Source organism: Lonchura striata, chromosome 1A (assembly GCF_050655825.1).
Source record: "Lonchura striata isolate lonStrDom1 chromosome 1A, ASM5065582v1, whole genome shotgun sequence".
Taxonomy (NCBI): Eukaryota; Metazoa; Chordata; class Aves; order Passeriformes; family Estrildidae; genus Lonchura; species Lonchura striata.
In genome coordinates, this window is record NC_140741.1 from 40,189,245 (window position 1) to 40,207,389 (window position 18,145).

General features: G+C 34.6%; 1 protein-coding gene across 3 annotated transcripts in view; it reads left to right on the forward strand.

Annotated features, from left to right (window-relative positions):
* IMMP2L (inner mitochondrial membrane peptidase subunit 2) overlaps positions 1-18,145 on the forward strand; it is a 405,909-nt gene that overhangs the window by 131,350 nt on the left and 256,414 nt on the right. The window lies entirely within an intron of this gene.

An 18,145-nucleotide genomic window follows, 5' to 3' on the forward strand; every position in this document is an offset into this window, starting at 1 on the left:
AATTATCTTTATATATTTTTCTAAATCCCTATATAAAGCACATCTCCATAAATTGTGTAAATCTAATAACTGTAAATCTAGAAAAGGTTTAAAATTATAATATTGAAATATTAATAAAATGAGGTTTGATGCAGAATTCTAGTGAGCTCTTGTGCTTCCCTGAGAAGGCCAGAGCTTTGAAGAGAATCTGCCTTAACCTTCTCTTTATAAGGTGCTCCTTAAAAAGACCAAAATGTTTTTAAACTCATAAATCCAGCATATACTTGGTAATTATTTTATTGATAGAGAAAAAAAATAACCCAAACACACTACATAGCTAGCTTAGGCAAAACAACGTAAACAAGGTTTCAATATTATTCTTTCCATGTACAGCAAGTAGGTCTTGCATTCATTGTTGGCTTCAATACTCATTGACTTTCTGAGATTAAGAAAATTTTGAATCAATGTCTCTGATCCTTACTAATTTTCTTTCTTCTCTGATGCCGTGTTGCATGAGCCCTGCTCCCTTGGCATGCTCTGCTCTGCCTTGGGACCTTCTGTCCCTTAGTGCTCACTTGGCCACTATGATGGCACACAATTTTCCTAGCTCCATGTAATTTTATCTAACTCACTCTACTTGAAGAGACAAAGTAGACAATTAAGAATACACAGTATATTTGGTCATGGCTGTCACAGAAGCCATAATTTAAATGAAAAGTAATTTAAAAATATAAACTTTTTATTATACACCAGGAGTAAAGTCCTGAGAAACTCATCCCACTATGTTTTCTTGGAACACAAGAAATATAGTTCCATAGACATTAAATAGATATATAATTTAGCATAAAGTTGCAGATTCTAGTGTAATTAATTTTTCGGCATATTAGCAATAAGTGACTTCAAATAAATTCAGGGTAAATACAAGGAGAAAAATATTATCAGCACACACATCACTGAAAGTTGATATTTATAGATGTCCATTATATGAACTAATGATTCATGTATATAACTTGACATATTGAGATTAATCTACCACAGCAGTTTATATCTCTGCAAAATTTGGGTTGAGAACAACAGCCTTTGATGTTTGAGCATAATTCTTAGAAACACTATTACAACAGATGAAGAGCACCAGTGGTTTTTGGTGTCACAATATGTGGAATGTTATCTACTGAATCTGTTAAAAGGGAAAAAAGTCTACTGCTAGCAGAATGCCCCATTTGTTTGTACGCTATAACTAACAATGAAAACCCAACATAAAATAACCAGAAAGCATTGCAGATATTACATTTTATGGGGTTTACCTTTTTTTCCCTTCAAGTAAATGAATTTTAAGAAATAAGGAACTTTTTTAACAGAATAAAGACATAAACAGTATTTAAGAATAAAAAAAAATCACATCAATCTGCCCAAAATGCAACATATGGAAGAAGCATCATGTGTTTCTTCCCCTGGAGAATCTCACTTCCAAGAGATAGGCTTTCTGGGACTGAGTCACAAGTTACATTTCTATTGTTTTGTTTAATACCTCCAAATAATTAATTACCCACCCTCCAACAATTCTTGTGACCACTTTACTGCCTCTTAAGACTTTTGATATATAAAACTTCCTTAACCAATGAGCTTCTCATGGTAATAACAGTTCTACTACTGATGTTGACACTTGTAGCAGACATGTCTAAATTTAAATATTGTGAGATTTTTTTTTTTTCCCATGACTTTGCTGGGTCTTTTGTTTTTTCTGTCCTCTGGATCAGGTTGTTTTAAAATTTTATTTATTGGTTTAGTCAAATGTCTATGCAGCACAGTAGAAAAGCAATAAGCAAAACTCAGAAAATAGCTATGTTCTTTTAGTAAGTGTTAGTGCAATTTTCCTTGTCCTTAGTGTTGAGCTAATTTCCTGTCTGGCAGGAACTAGCAGTATTTCACTTTTTCATTAAAAATAGAGAGAAGGAGAGAGATATGTAAAAAAAAAGTAAGTGAGGAAGATGTAATAGATGATATAGATTACAATACTAATTGATGCAGTGTTGTAACATGCCACTGGGGTAGTGTATAAAGCCTTCTGCCTTTGAAAATGGCAGAACAGCTACTGCTGTTTGGGGACATGAACAGTGATAGAATTTACTTTTTTCATAAGTTATTTGATAGAATTAAGATGAGAGGAAATGATATTTCAGTTATATGAACTGCTCACTGAAACTACCAGATGTCAGTATGTGATTCCTTCCTAGTGATTTTCCACTATAAAACTGGAAGCAAAATGAATTCTAGTCTTAGATGGAAATCCATGATGCTCCTCCCAGTCCCACTCCTTTTCAGCAAGTCACACTTATAAATCATTTGTCTCCTATAAATTGTCATTCTCAAGTTTTTCCATCGTCATGTTTTGGTTTTGGGAAGAGCTATTAATGAGGTGCATTTCTTCTTTTTACATTATGTGTTTGCATAAGTATTTCTGAAGTAATTTCATTTAAGGATGAAAATTTCATGTAAAGCCAGTGGTTCTTCACTTCTATGAAAATGAAATGTGTGCAGGAAGTGGATTTCATTGTGTAAATAAGTGTTGTAGTAGTCCAACCCCTGTGACTGCTGGCCACTGCCTTCCTTCATCCTATTCACTTACTACTCTCTTTCAAATGCTTCAGTTTACATCAGATGCTGAATGAGCTCTTGCAGCACACTAAGGCATCAGGAAGCTAACCTGGCCACCAAAATAAAAGTGCCTTTGATAGCTTAGCATACTGAAATTTCTCAGTAATGGACCTGATGGGCATCAAAACCAGAAAAATAGTAGGGGAGGGCTGAAACTAACCTCCATGGTATCCATGTTGAAAATTTGAATTTTTCCACAATTTGATTTAAATAAATGTTGTAAAAGATAAGTGACCAGTTGGAAATAAACTGCATAAAATTTGTGTGTTTCCTTCATGCCAGATTGTTTTCATTACAGACTTTGGTCAGATACCCATTCTGTTCTAAATGCCTAAGTATCTTGAATCCAGCCAGTTTTAACTAATTAATAATTTCTGTAAGTATATTTTCTTCTATCAGGAAAACTATATGTTTAGGGACAGTTTTTTAGTCTTGAAAACTGTACATGTTCTCCAAGTGCTTCCGGACCCTGGTCATTATTACCGAAGAATTTATGTCTGGTGATGAGTTTTCTGTTGTCAGCCCCTTTCTGGCTAATGGTTGTATATCAGTAAATGGGGATGGTATTTGCATTATTCTACCTCTTTTGCTTCTAGTTACTGAATTCAAAAAGTATAGATTTGAAAAGGTGAATTATAGGTGATTGCTTTTATGTATTAATGCTGCCCATGAAGGGTCTCATTAACACTCACAGCATGGAAAATTCCTGCAGCTACCCTACAGAGCACTGGAAAACATGACTGCTGAGCAGGCTTTATTGTTTATGCTTCATTTCTAATTTATTCTCTTAAAGGGTATTTTTGCAACCTCCATATGACAAATAGGATACCATATGGGAAAAAAAAGAACTGGACAAAGGCAGGAGGAATACTATTTTCTTTTATTTATCACAAGGGTGTTTTTTTATGATTTATTTTGGGAGTGAAGGTTTAATTTTAATTGTATTGTTGTGAATATTTAATTTCCAACTGTCATTTGGTATATTATTAGAGCAGCAATCAGTGATAAAACATCTTGTTGCAATACTTGCACTTGAGAAACTGAATTACATATGTGCAATGAATATATATATTTTATTGCAGAGTTGTTTTTTAAATTAGAGCATGTTTTATACATGTTCTTATGAAGTTATTAAACCAAATCTAATTCTACTACTTCTTCTGAAGTATTTGAGGGCAATTTTTCAAATTTACACCTTTACTTTATTTTACTTTACACTTTTAATTTATTTTACTTTAATTAAAATTTATTCTCTTTTTGAACAAGAAGGAAAAATATTTTTACAATAAAAAAAGGGCTTACTTTCTTCTCCTATCAGTAAGAAGCAGGATATACCCTGCAATTCAGTGGTTCAATGTGTATACATTAAGTATCAAGGAAACAATTTTCTTCAGTACATATCATAGTGCCTTGGATTGTTATCTGCAATAGAGTGTCTACTCCTTTCTGTCTTGCAATTACACTCCTTGACGTTTTGCTGGAAGAGCTAAATGGTTGTCTTGTGCTAGAGGTGAAACTTTTGTTGCCCTGTGAAACAGCCAGCTCGGTGGAACAGCAATGCTTGGGCACACATTACCCTGAAGACATCAGTGTGCTGAGACCGACTCCCAGTGTGTGCATTCCCGAACTGGAGCGACGCAGCTGGCAGCTGAGCCTGTGCCTGGCGTGCCACTGCGTCAGCCACAGCTCTTTACATAGCTTGCTGAGAACCTCTATGGCATAACATGCACTCACTTCAGCTATAACCTTATCTTTTATAAGGATTTACTACTAGAATATATTAGGACTTTTTGAGTAGTTGTTTCTTTATATTTTTGTAAGAGAAGGGTAGAAAGAACGGCGCAGGCAGCTATGTCATTGGAGATTGTCATATTTCCTCTCAAGAAAACTGGAAAATCTTGTCTTGACTCTAGCTTAAATCTTTCTTATTTTATTTTCATGTTGGAATTTTCTGGTTTAAATTCTAATATTTGCATTTATACTTGTGTCTCTCTCAAATATGTCCTCTTTTCCGGCTTGTGAAATATACCAGTTGTTTAACTGGTTGTTTTCCCTCCATGCATTTAATTAAACAATGTAACTAAATTGTTTGTAAGTACTTCCTTGTGAAGGTTGTGCATTCAGTGGTCAATATCATGATTCTGCAGATATATTGTTACTGGATAAATCACAGGACCTTTACTGATTGAATGCATGTGTGCTTCTGTAAATAGTTATGTATCTTCATACATTTGCAAATAATATCTTTATTATTTTTGCTTTGATTTTTGTATTTCATATTATTTTGCTTAAAAAATAGTAAAATAACTCCTCAAATTTCATATAAATGAGAATTTGGAAATTAGATGTCGCCATCTGTTGTTGATACCATGAAAATGTATGTGAGGAGCCTTTTGATTTCAGGTATTCTCTTTGCACTAACTCTTAATGTTTCATCTTCTATGTCTTGAATATTTTAAGGGAGAGAGCATATCAGGGAAAGATCTGCCAGAATTTTAAAATTCTGTAGCTTGTGACTGTGGTACGATGAAGATGAGTCCATGGACTTAACATCCTCCAGGAAATTAAAACATCTGTCTCTGTCTGTTCAAGAAAAGTGCAAAACCAAAGATTTTCTATGCCCCAATCACAAAAAAAAAAAAAAAAAAAAAAAAGAAAAAAGAAAAAAAGATAAAACCAATTCAGACAGGTTTCCTAAGTCCGCCAGTCCTCTTTGTTCTTATTATTTTATAGCTAGCAGCACTCTGAACAGATCATTGTACTTGTCATTAGGCCTTTTTTCAGCACAGAGCAATTAAAAGATAAGGTTCCATGGTCTTTAATGCAGAAGAGACTGGGAAAAATGTGACACTTGTAAATGATCCCTGTCATTGATCAGGACCTTCCAGGAACAATTTAAATATTCATTGCTTAAGGAAACAGGCATTTTGGTGCTTCTTATTTAGAGAAGACTTTCTTAAAGTCAATGGTCTGGTTAGACAAATGTGTAAAGAGATTCAAAAGAAAAATTCTAACCCCTCCAAAAAGTGTATCATATATTTTTTGGGTTTTTTTGGTTCTTGCTGGTTTTATTTTCTAGCCTATATTGGTATCCATAGGACAATGACTGTAGTTCCTCTCTTTAGAGCTCACTATATCTGGTGTAAAACTAGCAAGTTTATAAAGCCCAAGGCAACATATACTAAAATGAAGGTGTGTTGCTGCCCTAAATACCTAAAATACATTTGTTTAATATATTTTTAATTGATTCTGCTATCATTTTTCCTTTATTGGTCTGAAGCAATTAAACATCCTCTTACTTTTGATTCTTGTGGAATTACTACTATTTTGTAATATAATTTACTGAATATCTTTCTAATATTTGTGATAAATGTTGAGAATACCATACATCAAAAAGCTTTATTTCACTCAGTTCAAAGAAATGTTTACTGGTGTGAATTTAATGGAGATTTTATAGATCTGTAATTATGTAGTGATACAAAGTATCACTAACCAAGTGTAGATAATGTGGTTTTTAAAAAATGCAACTCTTTTCTCCTTAGTTTAGGTGTGCCACATCTTAGAGTTGCTCAGCAGTGTTGGAAGAATTGACTTTTGCCCCCTTGAGAGCAAAGATAAAATGCTTTATTTTTGCATTCCTCTAATGAATTGCAAAATTTTGCTGAAGCAGAACAGCTGTTTTTCCCTGTCCTCCCTCTCCTGCCCACTGGCATGATGGCCTCTTTTATGTGAACTCACTGCCCCAGCAGCAAGCCAGCTGTGCTTGCCAGTATCCCAGCCTCTGCAAATGTCAGATGTTTGTACCCCACACCTTTGCACAATGTAGGGACATTGATAAGAAAAGAACATAAGAGGTGCTTCACTTTGTCCCTGATCACCAGGCAACTCACTGACTGTTCAGCATCTCTCTCCATGGACTATGCATAGGCTAGAGGAAAACAGCCACAAATGCCTGTGCCCATGATGTGCCAGCCCATTTCATTACACAGTGCTGGGCTCATGTTAGGGAGGGTGATGTTTGCATGCTCTCCTCCTCCACGTTTTGTTGCCTTTACTAGCCTGACAATTCAAGTGATGGCCTTCTTTGATGATAGCTAAAAATAACTCTGGGAAAATACACAGCTCCACTCTGATTCCCTTAGAATTTGACAACATAGCAACTGTGGGAATGAATTAAATCCCTCAATTTTTCATTTGCTCAATGTTTTTCATGGCTATGTGGATAATTTACTGCTACCTTAAGTCAGACAATTTTCACTCTTAGTAGACATATTCTTATTTTACTTCTTCCATACTTAGATTTAGATCAGAATAAGTTTTGTGGTTTCTAATGAAGAAATACTCAGTGTGTTTAAATTTTTTTTTGTAATGAGATCAGTTTTTAAAATAGAAATTTAAATTTATTTGGTCTGGTGTGGATTGGCTCTTTTAGGAAGATGATGCCAATTAGGGCTCAGAAGAGTGAGGTTGGACAGTGTGAAGAATTGGCCAGGTTTGGGAAAAGAGATAGTTTGGCAGTTTGGGCAGAGTAAATAAAGTATTTCAGACATTTTTACTGATGGCTTGGCTAGGAGGCATGTCTAACAGGGAATGGTAGCCAAAGGGGAATTGATCTCTGTATAGAACTTTTGTGAACCAGAACCAGTGAACTGTATATTCCTCTGATATTAATTTTTCAGGATGAAATGCTGTCCCACTAAAGTCAGTGAAAAATGTTGACCTAGTAGATTTTTTTTTCTTACATATTGTAAAGATCTTCTATAGAAGACTATGATCTAACCTGAGTCTACCTTTGATATTTTACTGTTTCTGTCTAGCTGCTTAGTTTCCAGCTGTGTGTCTTGGACTTCTTGAACCATGCAAGGATTAAATATACTGCTTGAATAGTAAAAGTACATAGAGAGGACCCTGAATAAAATTTCATGCTATCCTTCTCATCAATAGTGAAAGACATTTCATCTTCTTTGGAATTCATGCTTCAGTCATATGTAAGTAACCCTGATTTTAGTGTAGTGAACCACACACACACGTAGCTTATTTCTACCTGGGAGAGCCATTACTTATTGATGTTTCCCAGCATTAGGTCTGAAAAATGAGTAGGAGAATATTTAGTATCCAGAAATAAAGGCATATATTCCAAACTGTTAATTAAATTGAAAACTTCATTAAATATTTTAGCAGTTTACTTGTGAACTTTTTTTTTTTTGAATGTGTGTTTGCATTCTTTATCCAGCCAGTTTTAAAGGAACTATATGCATTCTTGGATTTATTGATGCTTAAGTACTTGGTAATTTTCTGGCAGTGATTAGGGTTTCTTGATTTTTTTCATATCTGCTAAATAAGAAAGATGAGAAACTATGGGTGAAATAGTTCTAGCATTTGCGTTTAACAGGACTTATGAAATGAATTGATTCTTGGAACATTCTGATTTGCAACCATAGCATAGTTCCTGGTGTCTGTCCCAGTATTAGTGAACAAAAATAATATGATGTCATAAATACCAAAGGCTCTTTTTTCCTTCAACTAACTATAGCTAAGTTAAAAATACAACTTAAAAATGAAAGAATACAACTTAAAAAATGAAGAAGTCTGAAGTTTGAATAGCAATAATGAATGCTTGTGAAAGCCTTGAAGTACCTTCTTCCTGGAGCATGAGATAAAAACCAAAGTGTTTCAAGCAGGTGAAATCTATGAAACCTAATGGATGTGTGTATTAAAAATGTCTCTGGTACACTGACAATTAAAAGAGCTTTTAATGACATAGAAGTTTTACTTACATATTTATAGACTAAAGTCTTTCAGTGATGCAGAACCGGAAATGATGTATCATGGGATGTTGAAGTCTTGAGCATAGAAACCCAGGAGCATCTGTCTGTACAGTATTTAATGGCTGTACATTCTCCTACCCCTCTGTTTCCATTTGTTTACTAGAAAGATTAGATGCTTTTTAGAGATTCTTAACTAAGTTAGAAGCCTTTTAGGCTTTTATCTACTCTGTCTCCTCAGTGATGGTGCCACTCAGTCTGCTTTTATGTAGGCTGAAATCTACATGGTAACGGCTTTCAGAACCACTCAGTCCAAGCCAGCAGTGCTCAGTGAGGGTGGCAGCTCTTGTAAAATAGCCTAATGCTTTCAGGCCAAAAGTATTCTTTAAGCTATGTGATATCATTATTCTATCATTTCCCCACCCCTTTTTCTGAATTTTCACTAAATATAAATAATACGTCAGATATGAGAGGAAAAGGTTACATTTATTAATTTAAAAAATATAAGCAAGAAAATGGCATTCTGTTGTCAGATCTCACATCTGTGCCTATTGCATATTATAGTACTGTTTGTTATTATATTCAGTGGTCCTCTGATCAACAAATTTAGTTACAAATGTTCTGTAAAGAGAGCTTGAAATCCCACCATTATCTTTTGAATCTGTGGCAAGGATTTTATACCTGCAGGCTGCTTGCTCATGTGAAAGCAAGCACATTTTACATTTAAAAACATTTCAGCTTTTTGCCTGGAGTGAGTTTCTCTTGCAGCTGGCAAAGTCAGGAAGACCTCAAGGCTTTAGGAATAAATATGTTTGCTATGTTTTCGTTTTGCTAACTATGAAAATTGATAAACATAAAAATTGTCTTCTTTAAAATAAAACATCAAATATGCCCCAAAATGAAAACAAGTTATTTTAAACACCACAGATTAAAATCAACTTCTGTCTGATATGCCATCTTTATAATATCATGTAGCATATATAATTTTTTTAAAATCTAATTTGTGCTTATAAAACATGCTTGCAAGTCTCCATCTGTTAATTCAGCTTAATTTATCTGTTTTTTAGAGCTGCATCTATAAGCAAAAGCACTCTGGAGTGGGTTTATTCTCTCATGGATGCATGGCCAACATGTGTTAAGATTTTAATTTGGCCTGTTATGAAGGGGAGCAAGATAAAATTTAACTGTTCAGTCAACAGTGAGTAGTGTTTATGTAGTGAAGTTTGCTACTTTAGTGAGCAGACCCAGTAATTAAATAATTGTTTTTTCTTGATTTGATTGTGATTAACAGAGGAAATGTAAAAAAGTGTGATTAAGGAAGAGAGACTGTTATATTCTTTAGAACATGAAGCACAGTGCTAATGTAGTTCATATTTTCCAACAAAAGAATGTGTAGCATAGATTCCTCGTCTTTAAATTTCCATTAATCTTTTGTAGCTTCTTTATGAAGTTTTTTAAAGATATAAGGCCATTGATGTAATTGTGTTGCATCAAACTTGTATTTCACTCAGATATTTTGAGTGTTTGGTTTTTGTTTGAATGCATTTTCAGTCTTCCCATCTGTTTTTTTTTTTAATAATAAATTGTGGTCTGATTGAAAGTGTATAATGATTTTAAACTTTCACAAAGACCATTTTAGAAATCTGAGCTACATAGGAATTCAATTGCTTCTGGTATTGATTAGGTGACAGTGTTTGACTGTTAGAAAGCCGGTTTTCCTCTAAATTCTACCAATTTAGGCAGCATACCCTAGGCAGTAGCAGTGGACTCCTGTTAGTGCTGCAACATGTAAATTCTCATGTGTTATGCTTTATTAAATTATATTTTACTTACTAACCTTTTTTTTTCTAGAAAAAATATTGTGTTTTTTTAATATGAATCCAAATCATACTCCTTCCTGTCTTGGGTTCTGGAATGGGTCTGCCTCTTTGAGGCAACCTAGTTTCTTTAGGTTCATATAGCTTATCAAAAATAATTTCTAAATATACCACTATCTTCAAACTGAAGTACATTATGCAGTGGCTGTGTGAACATGACTATGCTATCTCAGCAACTGAGCACATTTAGAACTATTTTAGGCACTGTCAGAAGAAAATTACTTGCAGAAAATTAATGTTACAGGTTTCATTTATCCATACCAAATATGTACCAAAAAAAGTAGACTGTGTATCTAAAGAATGAAGTTAATTACTTATTCATTGATATTGTTTTCAACAAGGGTATAATTCATAGATTTCTCAAGCTATTCGCATTCTGATTAAATGGATTGCCTCAGTACAACTTCAAATTTCCCTTCATGAATTTATGTTTATGAATTTTTGTTTTGTTTTTGTTTGGTTTTCTTAATTCAGGAAAAGTAGAGACAAGAATATTAATGAAACAAGAAAGTATCTCTGTGAACTTAAAAAAAATGTCAAGAAAACAGCCAGATAGATTGTTTAATATTATTTAGTCAGTTAAAAGTATGAATTAACAAAACATTGATGACCAGATTTAAGAAGATATTTCTGTGCCTAAATGCATGAATAGGAAAGCAACATCTGGTTCAATTCTAGACAGACACCTGTTTGCTCTTTGCTTATGAACTTTCTCTGCTTCCACTGTGTCCAGGGATGATCTACTCCATGTCTCAGCTTAAGAGCAAAGCCTTCATCATCCCTGTAAGACAATGAATTAACACAAGCACGTTCCTGCATCTGCTGTCAGGAAGTAGCAAGAACAGAGCAGATTTTTGGGGGGATAAGCTAAGAGCACCCCATGGCCTCACTGAGAGGTGCAAAGCTGGGGGCAGAGCCAAGGTCAGGTACCACGGTCTATTGACAGCACCAACACGGCAAGTGATGAGCCAGGGCCAGGGCCCATCACAGAGTCCTGTCAGCAGCAAAAGCTGATGGGACCAGAGACAGGTCTGGAGTGGGAATGTCCACACTCTACAGCAAGTGTCCACAGTCTGTACTTTGAGAGGGCCTGGGACATGTGTCCCCAGCACGGCTGGGGCAGGGACTGCAGTAAAATGAGGCTGGGACTGAGTAAGGGGAAAACTTGGGAAGTCAAGCAGGGACACTGAGACCATTGTGTGCCCTCAGGGCCCAGACATTTGTCTACAAAAAAAAGGCAACACACCACTAACAGTCTGATGGTTGTATTTTTTTAAGTGTACATTTAGAGCCAAATGGCATCTTGCTTTTCTATCTTAAATTGTAAATCAAGTTTCTTAACAAAATTCCCATAAAGCTAGTAAATGTGAGGTACCAGTTTTTGCCCTTCAGTTTAACAATTTACTAGTCTTTCTGAAGCATATGTCAACACAGAATTTAGTAGTATCTGGTACCTTATCTTTGTCTTTTGAACAGAAATTATAATGCCAAGTTTTTAAAAGCAGTTGAAAAGCAGGTTTTTAGTCCCAGCAGGCTATTTTTAAGCACTCGGGTAAAAGGGGAGTTCTTTAATGAGCTTTTCTGGTATCTTTGTATATGTACATAGATTAGATGGATTTAAGAATTTGCTTGAGTAGAATCAGAGAGAGGTCATGAAGTATTCTGCTGATCTTGTTTCCAAAATAGCCCAAGTAACACACAGGAATTGTAAAACTAGAAGCATAAGTTACCATCTTACATGTTCAAGTCAAAACAGATGTACACCAGAGCTTTTAAATAATGCTGATAGCTTTGTCTGATGACATTTTTGTTCAGGAGTTGGCAGGATAAGTAGACAAATTCTAAACCTTCTTTCAAGATTATAGTCATGTTATAACAATCCATTTTTTGGCTTCAAATTTCTTGCACTTCTGGAGAGGTAAATATATATGAAGTTGTGTTAAGACTGAAGAAATTCTACAAGGACCATTAAATTAGGCAGTACAGAAGATTATCTAGGGCTTAATTGGAAAAATGTCACTATTTTCCTTTCACCTGATAGTGATGAGAAATCTCTGGCATTACTGTTGCTGCTGAGATCTCTGTACTTTGGCAGTGGTGGTCTTTCAGCTTGTGCATTTCCATTTCTTATACCTAAATCCATTTTTCATTTTCTTGTACATGAAAGCATAAAGGTTGGGGGTTATTGGTGTAGTTCTATTACCATAAAAGTTAAAATGAATAAGGACACAGAAACTCAAGAACTGATTGATCTCATGAGTGTTTTGCTTCCTCAGTGACTTTTTATCATTATTATTCATTCCAATAACATATATTTTAAAACAATCCCTGTGTATATAAAATTCACAGAGGAAATGTTTTTATTTTGCTCTACTTCACTTTCTTTCTTCAGGTCAGAAGTGCACCAATGTCAAACTACTAACTAAAGAAACCAAAAAATGTACATGCCCAAGCTTTGCATTTTTATAGTGGATCTTCATTCATTTTGCAATTATGTGTGCTGATTTCACTGCTGTGTTTCCAGCCTTCCATTGTTAAAAACAATGATATAGAAATGTTCTTGTTTCTAGGGTCATATTTGTTTCATCAAATCATAGAGTCATAGAATGGTTTGGGTTGGAAGGGGCTTTAGAGATCATCAAGTTCCAACTGCCCCACCATAGGCAGGGAACCTTCCACTTCCCTTTATTTCTGAACTTATTAACTGGAGCAGCAGGTCTTCCACAGGGTAATGCAGTGTGGTCACATCATCAGAACTGTGCAGTTTGCTATTCTCAGCTAGAGTTCTGTGATTGAATTAATGTAAAGATCACACTGAAAGGCTTACATGCTAATTTTCAAGATAATGCTACATTACAGCAAAGATACAATACTTTAGTCAAAGAGAAGAAACCTTCCTAAATCAGATTATATGATGGCTCGATAGTTTTGTGTGAATAGTCTAGTTTTTCTTATAGTTGTTACAACAAGAAAAAGAAAAAAAAAAATTCTGCTTCCTTAACCTCTTTTATATATAAATGCTCTTTGAATTTGTAAGATAAAGGTTTTTCCCATGGTAATTGTGCATCTCTAACATGTCTGTGACTATTATTTCTAAATATGGGATAAGATAGCATTAAAACATTAAATAAGTAGAGAATTTACCCTTCTAATATATGGAAAAATACAATCCTCACCAATGCCTTTGATTTGGAAGTACCCTTTATTTAAAAGGTGTAGTATGAATGACTGCCTTTTCAGGGAAAAGAAAGAATATAAGTAGTAATGGTTGCAATTTGCAAGACTAGTTTCTACTCTAATGATGTGAAGGTTTACAGTGTAGTGACCTATAAAACTGGCTCCCATCCAAACCTCCTGATTCACAGTTGCTACTGGACTGTTTGCCTAGCAACATACTTAATGGACCCATAGGGAATTTAGACTTACAGCTAAATGAGTGTAGAATGCTGAAGAGAAAGACCAATAGTTTAGGTATAGGAAAAAGGAAGAGAAGAAAGCATTTTATCTGACAGAATCCTGAAACTGAGTAATTTTGTACAGAAATAGCTCCTTTCACTTACTTTCTAGAAATATATTAAAAAGCTCTTACTAAAGGGTAGGAAGGTAAGCATCTCTTAATTTTATTATCCTAAAGTCTTTATCTTATTTTTCTTATTTTTTTACTTTTTATCCTCCCTTATCCTCTCAAATTTAATGAAGTCTTGGATGAAAAGAACATTTGATAGTAAAATGACTGAGACAAAAAAGATTAAAAAAGCCTGGCAGAAATAAGCAAGGGTATTTCTGTTGATAATGGATGTCCTTGATTCTATTTGTCAGTCTTTCAAGAAAACTGCTATCTAATAAAGGTTTTCTATGAGCCTGACCACTAAATTAAAGAAGAAGAAAAATGTCTTTAAATGTTTTATGTGGTGTCTTAGGTGATGTCTTAGATACAAATCAAAACAGAAAGCAATTCTTTATATGGGGAGGTAATACTTTTAGACAGTTGAAATAGAAATTAAGTTTTAGTTAATATTTTTTCTAAATCTCCCTCCTAGATACAAATCTTAGTTTGTTTTTCAAAAGGCATTATCTCTAATTTGTTTAAAACTTATTAAATGAGAAGTTTTGCAGAGTTTCAAGTGACAGATATAGGCAGATGTTGTTTGGCAGTCATTCACATTATTTTTGATTATAATTTATGTTAATCGGTAAAACTAAAAACGCAACGCCTATTTTATTGTGACCTTTTGACACTGCATTAAAACACAGAATCAAAAGGTCCCCCGTATTTTATTTTTTAATTTAAAAAAACTATGCTGTTTGAACTATATGGTATAGTTCAACAGTAGTTTGAACTCAGGGATTGAAGCTGTATGATTTGTAGGATGTGAGACCAGATTATGGCAGTAATTTAGCATCACTTGGAAAATCTCTTAGTACTGTTGTAAGATAATCATCAAACTCATTCCATGCAGAACCAATTCAGTTACAGAGGAATATTATTTTACATGCAGTGCTGAAAAAACATGTATGTAGTATTTCAAAGTTTAGTTTGGATCTGAAAATGGGATGCTTTCATTAGGCATAGAGTCAAAAGACAAAAATGCCTACCCCTCTTGTATCTTAGTGTCCTCTCTGCAGGTTGTGTTCATTGCCCTTTTTAATACCTAAATTTTCTTGTGAGGAAGCTGGAATGAATTAGTGGGAAATTTGAGCAGATTATCCAGATTCGATTATGGATTATCCGAGGGTTTTTTAATTTTTTTTTTTTTTATGGATAGTTGAGAACTGACTCTGATTGAGAAAGGCTTGTCCCTCAAGAATTATTCCCAGCACTTTTGGATCTTGGCTATCATAAATGTGGAAGTTATCCCTTAGATGTGGCTTGTTTTATTTGCCCCCCTGCATCCTCTCCCCAAAAGTTTTCCGTGTTGCTGTGTTTGTTTCTATTGTTTTTTCTTCACATGAAGCTAAAGTGGAGCACATAAACATTGTTGGTTTTAGCATTTTAATTACTATTATTTGAGAAGAGTTACCTAATTTAATATCAATGCACCTACTGTTGAATCTATTTAGCTAAAATATCTTTCTAGACAGAAAACATTCCTTGAAATAGTAGAATTGTACAATCACGTAAGTAGGAAATGACCTTTCAGATCATGGAGTCCAGCCATTAACCCAGAACTGACAAGTTCACCACTGAACCATGACTCTAAGTGCAACATCCATGTGTCTTCTGCATACCCTCAGGGATGGTAACTCAACCACTATCCTGAGTTTCAATGCTTGACAATCCTTTCAGTAATGTTTTCCTAATACCCAATTTAAACCTTTCCTGGTGCTACTTGAGACCACTTCCTCTTGTCCTATCACTTGTTTGGCAGAACTGACCAACACCCACATTGCTGCAACCTCCTCAGAGATTGTAAAGTCTGTTCTGAGCCTTCTTTTTTCCATGCTAAACAATCCTCAGCTGCTTTTCATAAGACTTGAGCTCCAGACCCTTTGTAACTTTTGGTGCTTTTCTCTGGACATGCTCCAGCACTTCAATGTCCTTCTTGTAGTGAAGGGGCCAGAACTGGACACAGCACTGGAGATGTGGCCTCACCAGTGCTGAGTACAGGGGGCAGTCACTGCCCTGGTCCTGCTGGCCACACTATTGCTGATACAGGCCAGGTGTCATTTGCCTTCTTGGCAACCTGGGCACAGCTGGCTCATGTTCAGCTGCTGGCTCATGCTGGCTGTCAATTAGGACTCCCAGATCCTTTTCCATTGGGCAGCTTTCCAGCCATCTGCCCCCACCCTGTAGCATTGTGTGGAGTTGTTGTGACCCAGGCGCAGGACACAGCATTGGCCTCATTGTACCTCATGCACTTGGCCTTGGCCCATCAATCCATCCTGTCCAGATCCCTCTGCAGGGCCTTCCTACTCTCCAGCAGATCAACGCTCTCACCCATCTTGGTGTCACCTGCAAACTCACTGAGGGTGCACTTGATCCCCTTGTCCAGGTCATTGATAAAACTAGTGTTGTGAGATTCATTATAAAAATATACATGTTAATTAGTTTTCAGCACTTGATGACCTAAATAAATAAATTAATAAATATTCCCTCTGCTCTTTTTAAAAGTTAGTCAATGCTTTCTAGTATTTTTATATTCTCAGCATCATGGAGAAAAATCCTTTTTTGTCTTCTATAAACATTGGCAACTAGCAATATACTTGGTAAAATGTACACTGAATTCTGAATTTTGTGGTATTTTCAAACAGAAAGAAGTTTCATATCCAGGTGCAGAAAAATGTATTCATGTGACTGACTAACAGTTTAGCGTGTCTGCAATTGTTTTCTTCAGAATAATATATATATTAAAAACCAATTTGTGGGTTGGTATGATACAGAAAAGTGCCATTATTGATGGTCCAAGTTAGTGTGAAGAATTTAAAAATTATATTTTTAATAAAGAATTCAAAGAAGACGTGATACACTAAATTTTTAAATTTTTTAGAGTTGTTCTAGGGAAGGCCAATAGAAGTCTGGTCAAGCTATGAAGTTAATTAGAGCAGGATGATTTCACAAGTGTCTAAAAATCAAAATTATCCTGTGATTAGTTTCCAGTAAATTTATATTAAAAAATTGATTTTGTTTCTCTAAGGCAGCATCCATGTTAGTGATTGAATTTATTTATATTTAGGTTAATTTACCCATACATAATTCCATAAGAAAAATAGGTCATTCATGAAATGTTTGCAGGAAATTAAGCTAGAAAACTTCTACAACAGTTGAAATTTAGTAGCATACAGAAAGTTTTTTGCATATTTTGGCTTAATCAAAATGGGACAGATGTAAACTGGGGTCACCTTTTTCTTCTTTAGTTGGTCAGTCTGCTTAGTAATAAAATACTTCATGGAAACAGATTGTTTTCTCACAAGAATTTTGCATGTGATTTATTTCCTTCATCAGATGCCTTTTCTCATTTAGCCATTCTGTATAATACAAGAGATATATAAATAAATTACAGTTCTAAAATTTATTGCTATAATCATGACACCGGTGTATGACAATACTGCATCTTATTTTGTATTATATATTGCTGTGCCCAGGAGTTACATAATAGAACAATAGTGATGGCTTTAGTTTATGATCACAGCACTAATTTCATGTTGCTGTTGAAGAATAGTTTTTTGTCATAATTTCTTGTTTCTTTTTCATAAACTTTTCTTCTTTTGATATTCTACATCTACTTCCTTCCTTTTTAAAAGGACCAAACAGGTTATTTGAATAACTGCAGTTGTCTTTGGAGCAGAAAAACAAGATTTGATCTTTTGCTAGATGCAGCTAGGAGGCCAGCACAAATTATATGAATGCAAACATTTCAAATATATAAAATTATATATAAAATTATGAAATTTTGATGATTATGAGAACATAATTTTCTTCAAATGAAGAAAAAATAAATAATGCAGGTTTTATTATCTCAGAAGAGGCAGAGTAGATAGAAATTTTTACATATTTAATAAAAGATGCAGACTCATTGCCACAGCAAGACTTTCTCAATATCACATGACAGGAAAATATGACAGGCTCCATTAAAATTGCCTTATTGCTATTGGTTTTGTATAGATGTTACTCATATACTGGGATAGTAATTTCAAGATTAGACTGGAAAGTTCAGATAAATGAATGAATAAGGTTGAGAGATCTTTTACTTAGTATAGAAATTCAGTATGTAAATTAATAACTTATTATTATAATGTTTGGGCTGTTTAGGAATTACACTACTGGAGAAAACATTTATATATAATATAAAATTATTTTAATAAGAAAGTGTCATGGAAGATGAAAGAACTCCAGAAAAGCAGCCAAGCTGAATAGGCGGACTAATGGAA